The 17616-nt window shown below is 44.3% G+C and overlaps 1 protein-coding gene across 1 annotated transcript in view; it reads right to left on the reverse strand.

The window, feature by feature from the left end:
- BMPR2 (bone morphogenetic protein receptor type 2) overlaps positions 1-17616 on the reverse strand; it is an 87882-nt gene that overhangs the window by 49219 nt on the left and 21047 nt on the right. The gene's annotated exons all lie outside the window — the stretch shown is intronic.

Here is a 17616-nt window from a genome sequence, read left to right on the forward strand (position 1 = left end):
ACAACTTCATCAAGGACCAGCAACAGAAACGCTAACGGCAGAGTCAAACCCATCCGCCCGACCGGCAAGAACATTTAATCAACCAACTTCATAAACTTATGTTTTACCCATATGATTACTGCTTTTTTATTTATATCACTTCAACGGAAGGACTTGACCATGCTTGATATCCCTCTTCATCTTTTCTTTAGGAAGAGTAAACACAAACAATAAACTCTTTACAAAGGCACCAAGTTCAGGATAAATAAATCCTGCATTTGTACTGATACAATATTTAGAATATTCACATTCGTCCCTTGAGTGATTCCATAAAATGCATGGAAAGCTAGGTGTGCAATTTCAAGGCACTTATGTACTATTCAGTAGTTCAGCTTCGCAAACATCTGATCACAGTAATAATTTGCACTGTGTATCTCAACAACCAGATTGCATCCAGCTCCTTAACTCCCATGAAAGCACCGGTAGGGAAAAGACACAAGGTGGAGTAGATCGGCCTTTTGAGAAAACAGATTTTGAACTTAAAATAAACGTATAGCGTATGCAAGGGTAAGTTATTAAAAATCCTGTATGTGGATAAAAGATCTCCTCGCTGAGGAGTGATTTATGTGATCATTCCGCAGCACCGGCCCCGCAGAAGCTGCGCTTAGCAAGGCGGACTTAGTGCAAAAAGGCCGTTTGTTGTGTCACCAGCACGGACGACTGGGGAACGGCAAGACAAACCGGGGGACTCACATACCTGTCTCACCTCTGAGGCTGTTACTGTGCATTGAGGAGCCGGAATTCAGAATCCCTGTGTCCCGAGACAACCGTCATGAGCTGCCCCATCCAGAACAGCAGCGACGCTGCGAAGGTTTTGAATCAGTTTTGTGTGGTAGCCCAGGGGGACTAAGGTTATCTGAGATGCTGCTTGTTTATGGAATGCTCAAATTGCTGCAAGATAAGCCCTTTCATAACTTGCCTTTATTGCGAAAAAATAAATTAAGAAGAACGTATAAAGCAGCCACAGAGATTTGGTTTCCTTATGACAAAAATGCAGCTAAAAAAAAAAAAAAAAAAAAGTAATTCCTGGGAAGTTCACTTTCATAATACCTCAATAGGTTAAAAAATCCAAACAAATAAAAACCCCAAAACAAACGACAGGTATTTTTTTAAAAAAAGGAAAAAAACCACAAACAAAACAACTACCACTTTAACCTCTGAACTAATGGGCAAAAAAAAAAAGGGTTTGTTCCTATTCAGAAATACAGTTCCATGTATCATACGTGTGCACTCCAGTGACACAGGCAGCTCCAAGTGCCGCTTTTCCTAGTCTCTAAATCTCTTAGGATCAAGGTTGAGAGGCAAGAAGATGCACGAGATACTTAAAAAAAAAAAAAATAGAATTTGTTAACCGTTGTGCTAGATGCCGTCTGACCATACGCTATAGAAAATAACAGCTGCTGCCAAAAGCTCTTCTGATTTTAAAAGCTGTGTTTCCCTGTAAGAACCCCAGCAGAGAGGAGGAAGGGGCGAGCACAGGAAGGTCCAACCCCCGCTGCCAGCAGCTCCTCTACGGGTTCACTGGTGAGGCAGCAATGCCGGAGAAAATCGGGGAGGGCTTCAGGTGTCCACAAACCGTCTTGAAGAATAGAATGGATGAGCTGCTTCCATTTCTTTGCATGATTTGGGCACGTTCCTGCTCTGGGAATCTGGCGGTAAGGCTTCCTTCTTCCAGGCGGTGGGAACCAGTCAGCTCTAAAAACTACAAGGATCGGAACACTTCTAAGTCAGGCCTTGAAAGCAACCTCCAGCCTAGACCAATATGCCTTAGATATGCCAAAAGAAATCACAGAATCACAGAATGTCAGGGACTGGAAGGGACCTCAAAAGCTCATCCAGTGCAACCCCCCCGCCGGAGCAGGAACACCCAGATGAGGTTACACAGGAAGGTGTCCAGGCGGGTTGGAATGTCTGCAGAGAAGGAGACTCCACAACCTCCCTGGGCAGCCTGGGCCAGGCTCTGGCACCCTCACCATGAAGAAGTTTCTTCTCATCTTTCAGTGGAACCTCCTGTGTTCCAGTTTGTCCCCACTGCCCCTTGTCCTATCACTGGTTGTCACCCAGAAGAGCCTGGCTCCATCCTCCTGACACTCCCCCTTTCCATATTGATCCCCATGAATGAGTCACCCCTCAGTCTCCTCTTCTCCAGCTCCAGAGCCCCAGCTCCTCAGCCTTTCCTCACACGGGAGATGCTCCGCTCCCTTCAGCATCTTCGTGGCTGCGCTGGACTCTCTCCAGCAGTTCCCTGTCCTTCTGGAGCTGAGGGGCCCACAACTGGACACAATATTCCAGATGAGGTCTCACCAGGGCAGAGCAGAGGGGCAGGAGAACCTCTCTGACCTACTGACCACCCCCTTCTGATCCCCCCCAGGTCCCATTGGCCTTCCTGGCCACAAGGGCCCAGCGCTGGCTCATGGTCACCCTGCTGTCCCCAGGACCCCCAGGTCCCTTTCCCCTGCACTGTTCTCCAACAGCTCGTTCCCCAACTTATACTGGAACCTGGGGTTGTTCCTGCCCAGATGCAAGACTCTGCGCTTGCCCTTGTTATATTCCATCACATTTTTCAGTGCCCAGCTCTTCAGCCTGTCCAGTTTCTGGATGGCAGCACAGCCTCCCAGTGCCAGCCACTCCTCCCAATTGAAGGTCCTACCACAAAACCACACAGAGCTGCTGGGGCACCTGTTCTGAACTTCACCTATTTTAAGAGAAATCTTACTTTTCAAGACAAGAACTTTTGGTACTTTTATCTACACAAGGTGAATTTCATAGTAAATTATACTTGTTCATCACACGGAACTCATCATACATTCAGGTCTTTTCTAATTCACCTTTAATGAAAGACTATGAGAGAGATTTTGAAAAAACAAATGGCAATTGGGTGTTTATGTGTTTACCACTGAAAAATTTGCTACCATGGCCAACTGTAGTAGCCACAGATAAGCCGACATTGAAAAAAAAGGAAAAAAAGTAAAACCTGAACAACAAACTGTAAATGATTTATCATGAAATGCCTATTTCCTATTCCTCTTGAACTCATGTACCAGAGAAACTATGTCAAAATAATTCAATAATAATAATAAAATGAACTCAAACTCCCGTTCAGTCATCCAGTAGAGATTTCCGACAAAGACAAGAAGGGAAGGCACCATTCCCAGAAGTTCTACCAAGGGAAAAAACAGCGAGAGCAGGGCAAGCTCTTCACTTCCCTACCGGAAAAAAAAAATATTTTTTCTCCGAAGCCTGTTTTACAATTATATTTACATACAAATACACCTTGCCGTCCATTTTCAAAAATCTGTTTAAAACATAAGCAGCATTACAACTGAGTACGGGTGATTCAAGAAATAATCTAAGAGATGCTAAATGTTCTGGTCCTTCCTGCTCGGCTGCCGCGATCGGCGTGTCTGTTCACCACGTGCGCGTCTCCAGACTCAGCCTCGGGCCGACTGAGGAACCTTATTGTCATATCCCCAAAGGAGGATGGGGAAAGAGACCACGTTCAATCACTCTCCTGAAATCAGAAAGGAACTGGGAATTGCCCTTAGTTTCCCAAGGACACTACGCAGCCTCGAGAAAAAGCCCCACGGCTTCAGGAATTTCCTTTTGGCGTATGGCTCAGGTTTTTTATGGCTACGGTCTTACTGTTCATCAGTTCTATAGTTAAAAAAAAAAAAAACCACACCGCACACCACAAACCCCCAAGTTGTTACAGGAGAGTATTATACTGAAGTTTTCAGTATTTTTCTCCCTCTAACCATACTGCTATTTCCAGCTGCTCAGGAACATAGAAGTGATTCACAGAAATACATGAATTCTGGATGTTTGTGGCAGTTCGCTACAAAACCACCCTGAGATGTTTATTATTTGAATATTTGCCTTCATCCCCCAAAATGGATATTTCCGAAACAGCAAAGATCAAAAGAAAATTACAAGTGTATCTACTGTCTGTGTCAGAAATCACATATGCTATTAATACACAATTCATCCATACTAGGATGAGTTTAAACAAATGAACATGCTGTTATTTCTTTTAATATACTAATTCTTTCACGATCACTTTGTGTTCTAGGAAAACGTGATTACTGAAAACAATTACAACAGAAATACCAAAAGTTACAGGAATCCAACTGCAAATCCTTAGAACATGAGTCATAATTCATTAATAGCATAGGAAGCCGGTCCCATCAGTGCTCACCCGACGCTTCCTGCCCTGCGTCTATTCAACGCAGCCCGTGGAATTCGCATCCAGCGCAAAGGGAGGAAAAAGGACGCAGACGTTCCTCAAACGCTGCAAAGAATTACTCCGTGTTCTAACTAAAAATAAATAAAGAAACACACAAACATTTGCCGCTCTGTGATTAATGCCGGGCAACACATTTTCTATTGCAGCAGTCACGACAAAAAGAACCCGAGCATTTGTTTGCCTATAATGGGATTTCTTTAAATACGGGCTAGCGTATATTCAGCTGGTAACCTCGTTAGGCCGCAACAGATTTTTTTGAAAGGACTAAGGTTTGGGGGGTTTTTTTTCTGTAACTTGTCCTTTGAATTAGTGAGATTTTCATCAGAGCGGCCACAGACACAAACCCATGTTTTCTTTGGGCCCTGTCAGCTCTCTATGGAGTTCTTTTATTTACACAATACATCATGGAATCATCATGGGCCTCGAGGCAGGGGTATGAGGCAGCACGTGTCTCTGTAACGCAAACTATTAAAGGGAAGGCAATTAAAGTAACGTACATCAAGAGGCTCCTTTGAGCGTATCCTTTCAACTCCCGAGAGCTGAATTCTGACATGATGTACAGAGAAAGAGAATCTCGAAGAAAACATTGCTTAGCAAGCACTCTACTGCTGCTTTTTTCATCTTTTTCTCCTCAGAGGCTTTAACTACAAATATTTCTAAATGTGTATACATTTATATAAAAATATTTCACAAGCAGGGGTCTTTTGAAAGAAATCATTCTTCTACAGACAGACCATCTTTAACAGAATGAGAGGAAATAAACATCATAATCATTAAAGCTCCTCCTGTATTTTATACCTCAAGCTATATGACGAAATAGATTTTGACAATAAAACCCTTGCAATTTATACTCAATGTTAAAAATCTGGAATAATCGGTTTACAGTACTGCGTGATCCTTACCCTTCACTCACGGAAATTATTTTGGTTTTGTCTGGTTTTGCTATGTAACATGGCACTTGCAAATGCCGGCAATGACACAGAGCCACCACTGCCCTGGGCAGCCTGTTCCAAGGCCCCACAGCCCTTTGGGGAAGAAATTGTTCCCCAGATCCAACCTCAACCTCCCCTGGCACAACTTGAGGCCGTTTCCTCTGATCCTGGCGCTGGTTCCTGGGGAGCAGAGCCCGACCCCCCCTGGCTCCAAGCTCCTTTCAGGCAGTTCAGAGATCAGGAGGTCTCCCCTCAGCTCCTGTTCTCCAGCTGAACCCCCAGCTCCCTCAGCCGCTCCCATCACACTTGTCCTCCAGCCCCTCACCAGCTCTGTTCCCTTCTCTCAACTCACTCCAGCACCTCAGGGTCTTTCTTGAGCCCTCAGGTGATTCTGGTGCCCCCGGCGCCGCCATTTTGAGCACTGAGGTGATCCCGCCACCCCTGGGGCCGCCATTTTGTGCGCTGAGCTGATCCCGCCACCCCCGTGGCCTCCATTTTGTGCGCTGAGGTGATCCCGCCACCCCCGGGGCCTCCATTTTGTGCGCTGAGGTGATCCCGTCACCCCCGGGGCCTCCATTTTGTGTGCTGAGGTGATCCCGCCACCCCCGGGGCCTCCATTTTGTGCACTGAGGTGATCCCGTCACCCCCAGGGCCACCATTTTGCGCGCTGAGGTGATCCCGCCAGCCCTGGGGCCGCCATTTTGAGCCCTGAGCTGAGGGGCCCAGAACTGCCCCCAGGATTCGCGGTTTGGCCTCCCCAGAGCCCAGCACAGGGACGGTCACTGCCCTGGGCCGGCTGGCCACACTATTTCTAATACAAGCCAGGACGCTGGTGGCCTCTTGGCCACCTGGGCACACGCTGGCTCATGTTCAGCCGCTGCCACCAACACCCCCAGGGCCTTTTCCAGCCGCTCTTCCCCAGCCCGCAGCGCTCATGGGGTTGTTGTGAGCCGAGGGCAGGACCCGGCCCTTGGCCTTGTTGCACCTCAGACAACTGGCCTCAGCCCATCCATCCAGCCGGGCCAGATCCCTCCCTGGAACCTCCCACCCCCAGCACATCAGCTCTCCCACCCAATGCCTCTGCCCAAATGCATCCGCCATACCAGGAATTTCAGGAATTAGAATTAATGTAAATAGAGAGGTACGGGGTGGTCAAAAAAGTAAACAACAGCTAACTCGAATTCTTTAGTGAAGGCCTTGCTCTCCTTTCCCCCAAATTTACTCTCAAAGGGAGTGTCACCTTAGAAGAACCCAGCTGCCAGGAGAAGGGCCACGCAGGAGAGCTACGGGACGGCACAGATTTATTGCAACCGGTTGACAAATTATGTAGTCCCCAAATGCTGGCAGATTTTACGCAAAAATGTCTGAGCTTACTGCACATAAACTGTGTCACTGCCTTATTTGTACAACTTTATAAATGTTTCTGAGGATAACCAGACCACCGTGCTGTGCAAACCTCATCCGAATCCGGCATTACCACAGAATGAAAATTTCATCCAGCTACTAAGAGCACAAGATATAATGGCAAGAAAGCCTGGCAACACCTGTGTTCTGGCATAAAATCCACTGGGACAAAAGTTTAAGAATTTCAAGCAAGTTTGAATCACCTGGTTCACGGTTCACACCAAGAGGCCGAGGCGTTTTTCAGCTGCATCTGTACCGAGGAAATCCTCATTGACCCGGCCAGGGGCACGGAAGGACAGACTGCAGAATTAAAACCGAGTGTCCTCAAGGCTCAAGCAGAGCCCTAACACGGTGACCTGCGATCCCCTCTACTGTGGCCACTGATCGGAGCTTCCCCCACCTGACAAGATTTCTTCCAGAACGTACAGCTCTGAACGAGAAGAACCTGCTTCCCTAAATGATTCAGCATTTCGCAGGTAGGACATTTGTTTTTATTGTCTAAGTCTGTCTAGTTCACAGGTTTCTTCCATCTTGTTCCCCTATGCTAAATTACTATTGATTTTTAACAAGACGGAATTAAAATGAAATCATATAGCAAACAGGTAGTGGAGGAAGGTTATCAATCTGTCCAATATGAAATTTCTAAATACGTCACCTGCTAGCAGTGAGAAACCCACTCCGGTATGTTAAAAAACGATAACATTATCTTAGTTCAGTGATTACATAGGACTGATGACAATTTATCACACAACTTTTCACTTAAGAAACAGTTAAAGGCTTTGCAGCAAGAGATTACGGCAGGTTTGGGGATTTTTTAATGCTGTAAAAGTTGTACAGTGTCATGGTATTTTAGCATTGACTTTGCTAGCTTTAAAATACTCATCTTTGTCAGCAGACTTAAACTTATAGCCAGCTTACAGCCATTCGCATGTGACCTTCTGAAAGTCTGAATATGTATATTGCAGGCTTTAAACAAACCTAGCATCTTCCCAAATTTTTTAAAAATCACGTTCACTTCCCAAACATCTCTATTCAGAGAAAAATCAGAATGTTCATATTACTGTTTAGCAATTATGTCAGAACAGCAATCATAACAGTCTTAGTCACACATAATCCTTTCCAGCGGCCAGTGACTATTCACAGAACTGAATTTTTTCTCTTTGCTGGAGGCTGGAGCTCAGGGATTTTTTCTGGGTCTGAGTGTCTGGCTTCTGTTTATTTGGGCTGTCGGAGTGAAGCATCTGCAGGAATAACACGGGAAGCTCTGCAGCAAAAGCAGCAGCAAAGCAAGCTCACCATGCGGCATTCCGCCTCCAAACTCACAGGGAACCAACTGCCCAGAGCAAAATCAATTCTTTCAGAGGCTATTTAGATTCCATTGAAAATTCTGTTACCAGACCTTACCTAATATATATATCCTCCCATGTAATATACTCACTTTTCTAGCAAGCAGGGATACCATTCCTACTGCATAGTCTTTCTTGAAAACTTTTCAGCAGCTTCAATTTGGAGACAGACAGGGCTCTTTTTTCTGTCTTTTATGGTATACTACAAAAATTCTTCCTATAAACACTTTTAGGAAGCTTACACTACTGGCAAAGCGCTGGACCATTTGAAAACTAGCGAACGCTCTGTGACCTGAAGCTAGACGGAAATTCAGTTCCAAAATCTTCATCGTATTTCGCACTCAGTAACACGCACTATCTTAATTTAGCCAGTGCAAGGTGAAATCCAGTTCACGCAGAGGACGGAACATTATCAAGGACTAGCAAGAGATTGTGGGAACTCAGACCCACTTCATACACCCTCCTCTGTGTTCCTGAGCTGAGCTATGGAAAGAATTGGGAACTACACGTATTTGCGGGTGTTTGTTGAACTGGGCAAAACCAGAAAATATTGACTTTTGCTTCTATTAGACTTCAAGGCTATCGGCCCACTGAACAGAGGTCACTGTTCATGTATTTCTTGGTGTTACCGTGTGTAACTTGTTAGAAGTTTATGGGCGCAGCACTGAACTGATTAAAATCAATTCATACATTTTCTTTATGCATGAATTCTTTCCCATTTAAATCTTTGTTGTACCAACAAGTTCATCAGCTAAGAAAGTGATATAAGCCGATATTCGCAAACTTTGTATAGTCAGAAAAATCAGTGTCAAGACAAGCTCTTCATTAACTCCTGGTCTCTAAGCTCATGCAGTTCAAAAGGTACATGCGGGCAAACGTGGATTATTGAAAACACTTGTGTTTCAAGGACGGGCTTCCATGTACTGACGTATGGTACGTCACACGAAAAAACACCACCAAACTTCTGAAGACAAGGAAACAAACGACAACAAAAAAATCATTTTAAACAGAAGATGATTGTTTTTAATTATCTTTGTTGAAGCTAATGACAGGAAACATGGAAAAGGCCACTCCCAAAATACAGCCGCTCCAAGAAAGGCTGTAATCGAGTTCCTGAGCGTTCTGCATCGCACACCGGAGGACGGTGACCACCGGAATGCTCAAAAGCCCATCTCAGCTGCACCCTGCGCACGTCCCCGCGGGCACGGGGGGCAACATCTGGAGAGCCCCCGCCAGCTATGCGGGGCAGCGTGGGGATGGCTGCTTTGGAGGTCCCACTTCTTGGGGCAGGAAAGAAGCACAAACAGCATCCCGGCACTTGGGACTAACACAGAAGGAACAAAGACAAATCTCATCTAACCAAGAAAAAAAAAATTAGAGGCTTTACAATGGCAGAACTTACCAGTAAAGAGGCTCTTCCCTCTATATTTTCACCTTTTTTGAAAGACTCTGGTCCTTCAAAAGCACAACGTGGTATATGCGTTTGTTATAGGGACACTGAACAAACATTCATTAGTCGGTTTAGGTGTCTCTAGAAAAAAAACCCGATGATGAAGCACTATGTCAGCCACTGCTGAGGTATCATTCATGAACTGAGTAAGGTACGGTTTTCCTCTTTAATTTGAACGGGAAACATTAGAAAGCAATATAACTTTCAGTAAACGTTTAAATGGCAGCTTTAATGAAATTCAGATCAGGTTTATTAATTTGTGTACTCATCTTCTAGCCAACTGGCTCTAATTTATGAAAACTAAATTATAACGTGGAAAAACACTCATGTTTGCACACGCGTTATTAAAGTTATGTTTCTTTATCAAGAATACAGTGCTGTACAGATTACTGGATATTTTAAATAAGCCATACATACAAAGTAGGTTTCCCATCCTTTTTAATAGATTTGTATAATGGAAATCCTATTTGCAACCTCTCTCTAAAGAAGAGATCCTGATCCAAACCTGAATTACTTGACATGGTGATAAGCCAGATAAGAACAATTTCTGGTGATTAAAATACAAATCCTTCCAATGTTAAACGAATTCAAGTCCAAGTTTTTTGCTAAACGGTTTTAGAACAGACACGTCTTTTTTTTCCTTTCAACAAATCACAGCTATCGAAAAAGGGAAAATCCCACCAGCACAGTGAAAATACACAACTCATAACCCGAATATGTGCTCTAGCATCTTCAGGCAAGATATCATTTATTCCACAATATTCACCAAACACGTTTACAGGATCAGACAGGTTTTCAGAATCTCTGAGACAAACTAATACTGCAATCAAAGGATTAGCAAAGCAGCTGCCTGTGTGCCATTCCAGCTGATTATCATAGACCGCAGACAGCCCGCTTGCTTGGGAAGCGCCTGCAGGAACCTCCGCTGCCGCCACAGAGAACGGCAGAGCAGGAAAATGTGACATTAACTCGTTATTTGATTTATTGCATTAAAAAAATTGAACTTACGGAATATAAACAGTACGTGGTTTTAGAATATCTGGAGTGGTAAACTCCATTTACAGTAAAAGGTGACAAAGGAAGAAGTGAATTGCAGAACACTAACGTGCAAAGCTAAGGATGCTGCGCAGTGAAGGTTTGACTTTTCAGTCTTCTCCCCAAATCCTACTAAAGAACCAAACCGATGCCCAAATTCACGTCTTATCAGACACTAGGATAAAATTGTGGAAAAAAAAAATTGGAAGGTACAGGTTTATCTTCAAAATATTTTCAAATAGCTTTTCAGTTCATGCGTAGAAAAAAATTGCAAAATACAAACTTTCAATCTCTCTCAATAAAAGAAGTGCCTTTGTTATTAGAGCGTTCAAATAGTCGGTTATGCGCAAACACTTTCCTCCCTGAGGATGCGAGAAAGAATTATTATTATTATTATTATTATTATTCTCGTTGGAGACTGAGCCCCGACCAAACACGAAAGCAGCAGAACCCGGCGCTCAACAAGATACTGAAGCGTTTACAGCACCGCTCACCAAAATCAGGAAACGTCTTTGGTTTTCTACTCACATCTTACTAACACTTTGGCTTCGTGTTCTTTCACCATCTTTCTAAGCTGCATGGGAGAATGTTTGCATCGCTCCGACTTGACACAACTAGAAAGGAAATCTGACTTTTATTAACTATGAAGAAAATTCCGAGGTGAAGGAAATGACAGTAGTGATTCATTCGTCTGGTAAAACCACTCCTTTTGATGACACTGAGGCGAACCCGACACTAGCAACCAACTGAGACCTGGTGGGTGGTAAAATGAGTGATCGCAGCAGGCAGAGCAAAGCTGCATCTCAGCATCACAAGGATGGATGTGGCATTTTCTGCTGCACACGGTTTACTTTGACTAAAACTGGCTTGGTCTACCTGATTCAGAACGATACACTGAATCCTGGGATTCCTGTGCAGGGAGGAAAGCGGGATCGTCTTGATGGCAGTTTCCACATTGATACGGCCTCTGCACCTCGGAGGAGCCAGAATTTCACAGCCCATGATGGACTGCCCAGGGGAAATACAGAGGTATAAACATGCACTGGCTATTCAAAGCAAGGCTTTCCAGAAAGCTTTTAGATTAGATGGATTATTCCTCCCCTACTCGCTTCATCTCTAGTTTGTCTTCTTTCCCTCACCTTCTGGGGATTTCGAGGTATTTGAGCGTTTTCTGCAGGAGATGAAACAACTGCCATTCTCAGTTTTCCAACGCTCTGAATGAGGCAGAGCGGTTAAAGAAAAGCAGCTTACCACAGTTTTATCCTCGGCTTCTTCGTTTACAACGTGGTTATTCTCCAAATCCTGCATGCTGTCTCTGTCTCATAATGCCGAAAGGTAAACCTCTCAGGTTTACAAGCTCTTTTCGCCCCTATATAAAAGCTCTTGAAATCCTCCTCCCCAGCCATCCACCCAAGCGAAGATTGTGAAGAGGGTCTACACACAAGTTCATTCACATCTTCTTTGGCTTTATTTTTAAAAGCTGCATTTCCCGTTCACCTTGGGTTTTTTTCTAAATCGTGGTTGCATGTCACCAGGACAACGAGGATAAGAAAACAGGAAATACTTTGATTGATGTGGGTTTTAAGGTTACCCAGTTACCGTATCCCTCAGGAACCAGAAAGCAGTGAGAGAAGTTAAAGCGAAGAAGCTCCCAACAACAGAACCAGTTGGATTTCGCAGAGGAGAGAAAAGCAGCTCGTGCTCAGCATCAGTAATCCTTCCCCAGGGAACACACTGGCAGATACCCGAGTCTCTTCTCTGTACCAAGGCAGGAAGGTTCGCCGTCTTCATTTCTACCGCAACGTACATCCACAGTGAAGACGCAAGTTGCCCTTTTTTGAACCATTAAAGAAGGATCCACGACCCCCATGCACACGGGCGTTCAGCTGATGTAGCGCACAGCTCCGCCGCGGCCGCGTCCAGCGCTCCCCAGCCTCTCACCCACATCCACACTCTGGCTTTTTTTACCCTGAGACGTTATTCTGTGTCTTTATTCTGATTATAAGTAAACCAGGACAGGAACTGAGTCATGCTTTCATCCAAGGATCACAGAATCACAGACTGTCAGGGACTGGAAGGGACCTCGAAAGCTCACCCAGTGCAATCCCCCCGCCGGAGCAGGAACACCCAGATGAGGTTACACAGGAAGGTGTCCAGGCGGGTTGGAATGTCTGCAGAGAAGGAGACTCCACAGCCTCCCTGGGCAGCCTGGGCCAGGCTCTGGCACCCTCACCATGAAGAAGTTTCTTCTCATCTTTCAGTGGAACCTCCTGTGTTCTAGTTTGCACCCATTGCCCCTTGTCCTATCACTGGTTGTCACCCAGAAGAGCCTGGCTCCATCCTCCTGACACTCCCCCTTCCCATATTGATCCCCATGAATGAGTCACCCCTCAGTCTCCTCTCCTCCAGCTCCAGAGCCCCAGCTCCTCAGCCTTTCCTCACACGGGAGATGCTCCGCTCCCGTCAGCATCTTCGTGGCTGCGCTGGACTCTCTCCAGCAGTTCCCTGTCCTTCTGGAACTGAGGGGCCCACAACTGGACACAATATTCCAGATTGGGTCTCACCAGGGCAGAGCAGAGGGGCAGGAGAACCTCTCTGACCTACTGACCACCCCCTTCTAATCCCTCCCAGGTCCCATTGCCCTTCCTGGCCACAGGGCCCAGTGCTGGCTCATGGTCACCCTGCTGTCCCCAGGACCTCCAAAAACATTAAGAAAAATCAAAACTGTCCTAGTTACTCTCTTGGTGCCCGCTCCTACAGAGCACTTCTCCAAGTCCCTGTTCAGGGGAGGTAAGACCTCATGGACACTAATTTCTTAAGCGTTCAATGAAAGCACACTGGGCAGAGGCTGCAATATGCGCTGTCTCGCTGAGCTGTGCTCTGGGATCAGCCATCAGCGTCTGTTTGCGACAAACAGCCAAGTCTGGTGTGATCCGGGCACGCACACCCCAGCACCTTCTGCTGAGCATGAACCAACGCTAACCCTGTGCTGGCACAAGCAGCATCGGAAAATAATCAAGAATTTTGTCCGTTATAAACCAAAACTTATTCTTGGCAGTAGGATGAACAGAATATTTTATACCGTTGGCTTGATACGCATCAATTGATTTAAAAGATTCCACACAAGCCACCATTTAAAGCTAAATGAGTCTGGGGCTGTCAATTTTTATTTTCTTAAGCTTTATATGTGTTCAAAGAAAATAAGTACTGAAAAACATCACTGCAAGCATCACTATAGCAACTGCGGTTCTTGAAGGTTCCTTGATGCAATACGCTTGGATTCCAGATGGAATAAAATGCCATGTCTATCTTGCTTTTTACAAGGTGCCTCTCTCTCCTCCAAAGCCTCCACAGACTAGCGGGGACATCTGCTGCAGAATTGGCTCTTGCAGAGACCACACAGACTCAGACAGATAAATTCACCTATTTTCACAGTTCCGAAAACAAATAAAACAATCGGTATCATGACATCTGCACCCAAATGCCTGTGTGAAACGTCACCAGAACAAGAAAAGAATTACACGAGGCATTTATTCAAGTCTCTTTACAACCCAAGGGTTGACCTCATTCAAGTCAGCAGCAGATCTGCGCCGTATTTTGGCGAAGGAGACGCCGGTGGTGACCCAGCTCTTTGACTCACCGCACTGCTCCCCAGGTATTTTGGAACAGTTCACTAGACCTGCTGCCTATCAGCTCTGCAGCTGGTATAAATGGCTGTGCGTCCGGGGATCAAAATCTCAGAAAACAGTAATTAAAGAAAGCAAAAACAACAACAAAAACCCTCCCACACACACTACTATGGTGATCGTAAACTAATCTAGGGCTGGTTTGCCTCCAGGAGAAGACGGAAGGCTGGGGGTAAAGGCACCACTGGCTTATATTTTTTATACAGCCATCCAGGGATGAATGAGAGACTGCTGTGAATTTTGTTAATTGGTTCCACTGTTCTGTGTGAAATTCAGCATTATGGAAGCAAGAACGACCAAAAGATGCTTTCAGGTGCCACTATGAACTATAACTGCCATTATAATATTCAAGCAAAAATGAACACTTCATCAAAATGCGGCAGCTCTCCATTGCATTCCCATCGCCAAAACCAAGGAAAATTCCTGATGGATTCTCTGCCTTGGCCCCTACGCAAAAATAATTAAGATGACATTCATCTGGCTCTTGTCTAATCCTTTTTTTTGAGTTTGCATGAGCCGCCTCCCAGTTCCAAGGTGAACTTGGGGTATTTCTTGCACCTCCCTGGCGCAAAGGACCCGTCCGGAGGCCGGTGCGAGGCACGGTGAGCGGGCACAGCCACAGCATTGACAGGACCCTGCAAACCCTCGTTTCCACACAGCAATGCAGTTCTGCACCGGTAACATCGGGGCACCCCACACATTCAGCCCTTCGGTTCCTATGAGCGCAAGAAAAACCGTTTCCGAGCTGAGCCTGAACACCCTTGGTACACCTGCAAAGAACCCAAGAACAGGAAAATGGGGACAGCAGGTCTCTTTGGGAACAGAAAACTCAATAATGGAGGGAAACGTACAGGTCAAGTAATTAATTAGTAACAATAACAAATCGGAAACATTTCTTAAATCGTTGTCCAAATTCTCACATTGAATAGCTAAATAAAAATTGTTTTCTAAATTATATACATGGAGCTTTAGTTACTAAATGCAAATCCAGACATGCAAATTTGATTACACATTTCTGGCGTGCTCTCAAGACGCAGAAAAATGCCACATGTACTTGTCTGCCCAACCTCAGCTAGAGATGATTCAGATCATAACTATCCAGAATCCTGAAAACTTTTACCTTTGCTGATCTGAACAAGTTCAAGGAAATCACTTCTCACTTGTGGATATGTTGTGAAGAAAGCAAAACTCTAAGGAAATTACTTCATTCTAACTATCTCGACTACTTTTAGATACAAAGACGACATGTGGGACCTACAGCTGTAGAGTCCCCAGCCACAAAAAATGGCTCTAAGGACCTGCAGTATGATTTAGATTCTGTCAAGGAAAGCTACAATCTTTTGAACAGATATTTTTAGATAAATGTGAAAGATACAGATCATTTTCAAGCTTAGGAAAAAAAAAATAAGCCAGCAACAAAAGCTCTGTGATGATCTTTAATTTTATTTTCTACTTCGCCTGTTCTAGCATTACTAAACAATGAGCCACGGTGGTCGGCCGTACTTTTCCTACATGCTATTGAACCGTTGAACATCTGTAGTATTAACACAGTAAATATTCAGAGCAGTACTTCCAATTTTGACTACGTTGTTTTAAATAATGACAAAGAAGCCTACGGAGAGCAATAGCCATCAGCTGTACCTGCTCCCCGCTTTGCAGCTGGCGTCCCCCCACATTAAACTGACGTTCCACATGGAATTGCCGTCAGCTCCCTCTGGCTCAAGTATTCAAAAGTCACTTCCAGAGGCTTAAGCAAGCCCAGCATCTCGACGACAGCAACAAACACCTTCAAGACATCCTCCCTGCTACACAAAAAGCGAACGACAGGTCTAAAGCAGCAAACTGCAGCTCCACAAAGAGGTTTTGATGAAATCGCAGTCTGAGGGGCCATGTGTTGGTTTTATGAATAGTCTGGCTCATTATCAGGCTCTGTTCTCAAAACAGAAAACAGCACTGTATAAATTTTGCCATAAACCCGGTAGAAGCATCAACAAAAGCCACCATTTATTTCTGCAGGTAGAAGAGGTTTCCCCAGCTGTGCTGAGAACGCCATCGTTTTCCTAAATAAACCATTAAACCCATGAGGAGACTGTAATTTCGAAAGAAAAGTCTGGAAAAGAGTTGGTTTTGCAAATTAGCAAAACAAGCCAGTTAACATGAGCAAATAGTACCTCTCACAGCTGCTGTGAGTCCTCTTCAGCTTCCCCCCACCATCTTTTTGGACACTTTTTGGTAAAAAAAGACAAGACAGAAGAGAGAAATTCAGACCCATCCAAGTAACACACTCATCCAGTTCCCTGCTAAAACCAATTCACATGTAACAGCTCAGCTATGGCGAACTATCCCGAGTTGTCTTTGCACGGACATCGCAGGGCACGGTTCCGAACAACTAGGCTCAAAACATTCAGCAGGCACCTTGGAAATGAAAAGCTTTTTATATTGGTGCTGCTCAGAGCTAATGTGGTTTTTGGAAAGCCTTAAATCTTAGCCAGTTCAAAATTATAGGTTAAATACAGAAGGGAAAAAAAAAAGTGGCATCCAAGTTGAAAATTATTTTGTCCAGCAGAACTTTAGTTCAGAAAGTGGCCTTTTTTGATCTCTTAAAAAAACACAGTTGCCTTGGTTACTGAATCCTGCAGAAAAGTTACAAATTACCTGAGGTTCTCTCTATAACTGATATAGAGAACATACTCCTAATATCAGGGGAAAAAAAAAGAAAAGGAAAAAAACAACAGCTTTATGCCTTGTAGATATTAATATTTCAGTCATTTATAGTTTAAGAAAAGGAATGGATTGAAATATATATTTTTAGGAAATAATTTACAGCTGGCAAAGAATGGGAAATGTGAAAACCAGACCTTACTTTTCTAAGGAGGTGATGTTTCCATCTTTAACATACAGAATCACAGAATGATTTAAGTTGGAAGAGACCCTCAAGATCGTAAAGTCCAACCGTTACTTTAGTTCTTGTTTGATTTAGAATACGAAAGCAAACGTTCACACAACTAACGATGCTTGCATATAGCGCAATTCAAGTCAGCCGACATCTGATGCAAAAGAAACTCTTCTAATTTAAACTGTTAGAAATCCAGCTACCTATTCTTTAATATTTGAAACAAAAGCAGCCAAGTTCTGATTTCTTTTCTAAGCATCACTGATTGGGAAAATCACTACAACATGAACTAAGTTCTCCAAGACAGGAGGTTCTGCCTTTAAACAAGTATTGAAGTTCTCAACTAAAGAAACACCACAATAATTAGTGACACTACACGTCAGAATTTGCTCAATGTAAGGTCCACTCATACTTCCACATGTTTTAAATTCTAATCATTTTCATGCTTCATATCCATATTTTAATTACTTCCTTTTCTAACGACGAGCTATTTTTAAAAAAACATTACAGTACAACTAACTATATAATAACAGCAGTATCTCTGCTGACGTTTCCTGCCCTCGCTGTTGATCCTTCTCTTTACCATCT

This window comes from Caloenas nicobarica, chromosome 6 (assembly GCF_036013445.1).
Source record: "Caloenas nicobarica isolate bCalNic1 chromosome 6, bCalNic1.hap1, whole genome shotgun sequence".
Lineage (NCBI taxonomy): Eukaryota > Metazoa > Chordata > Aves > Columbiformes > Columbidae > Caloenas > Caloenas nicobarica.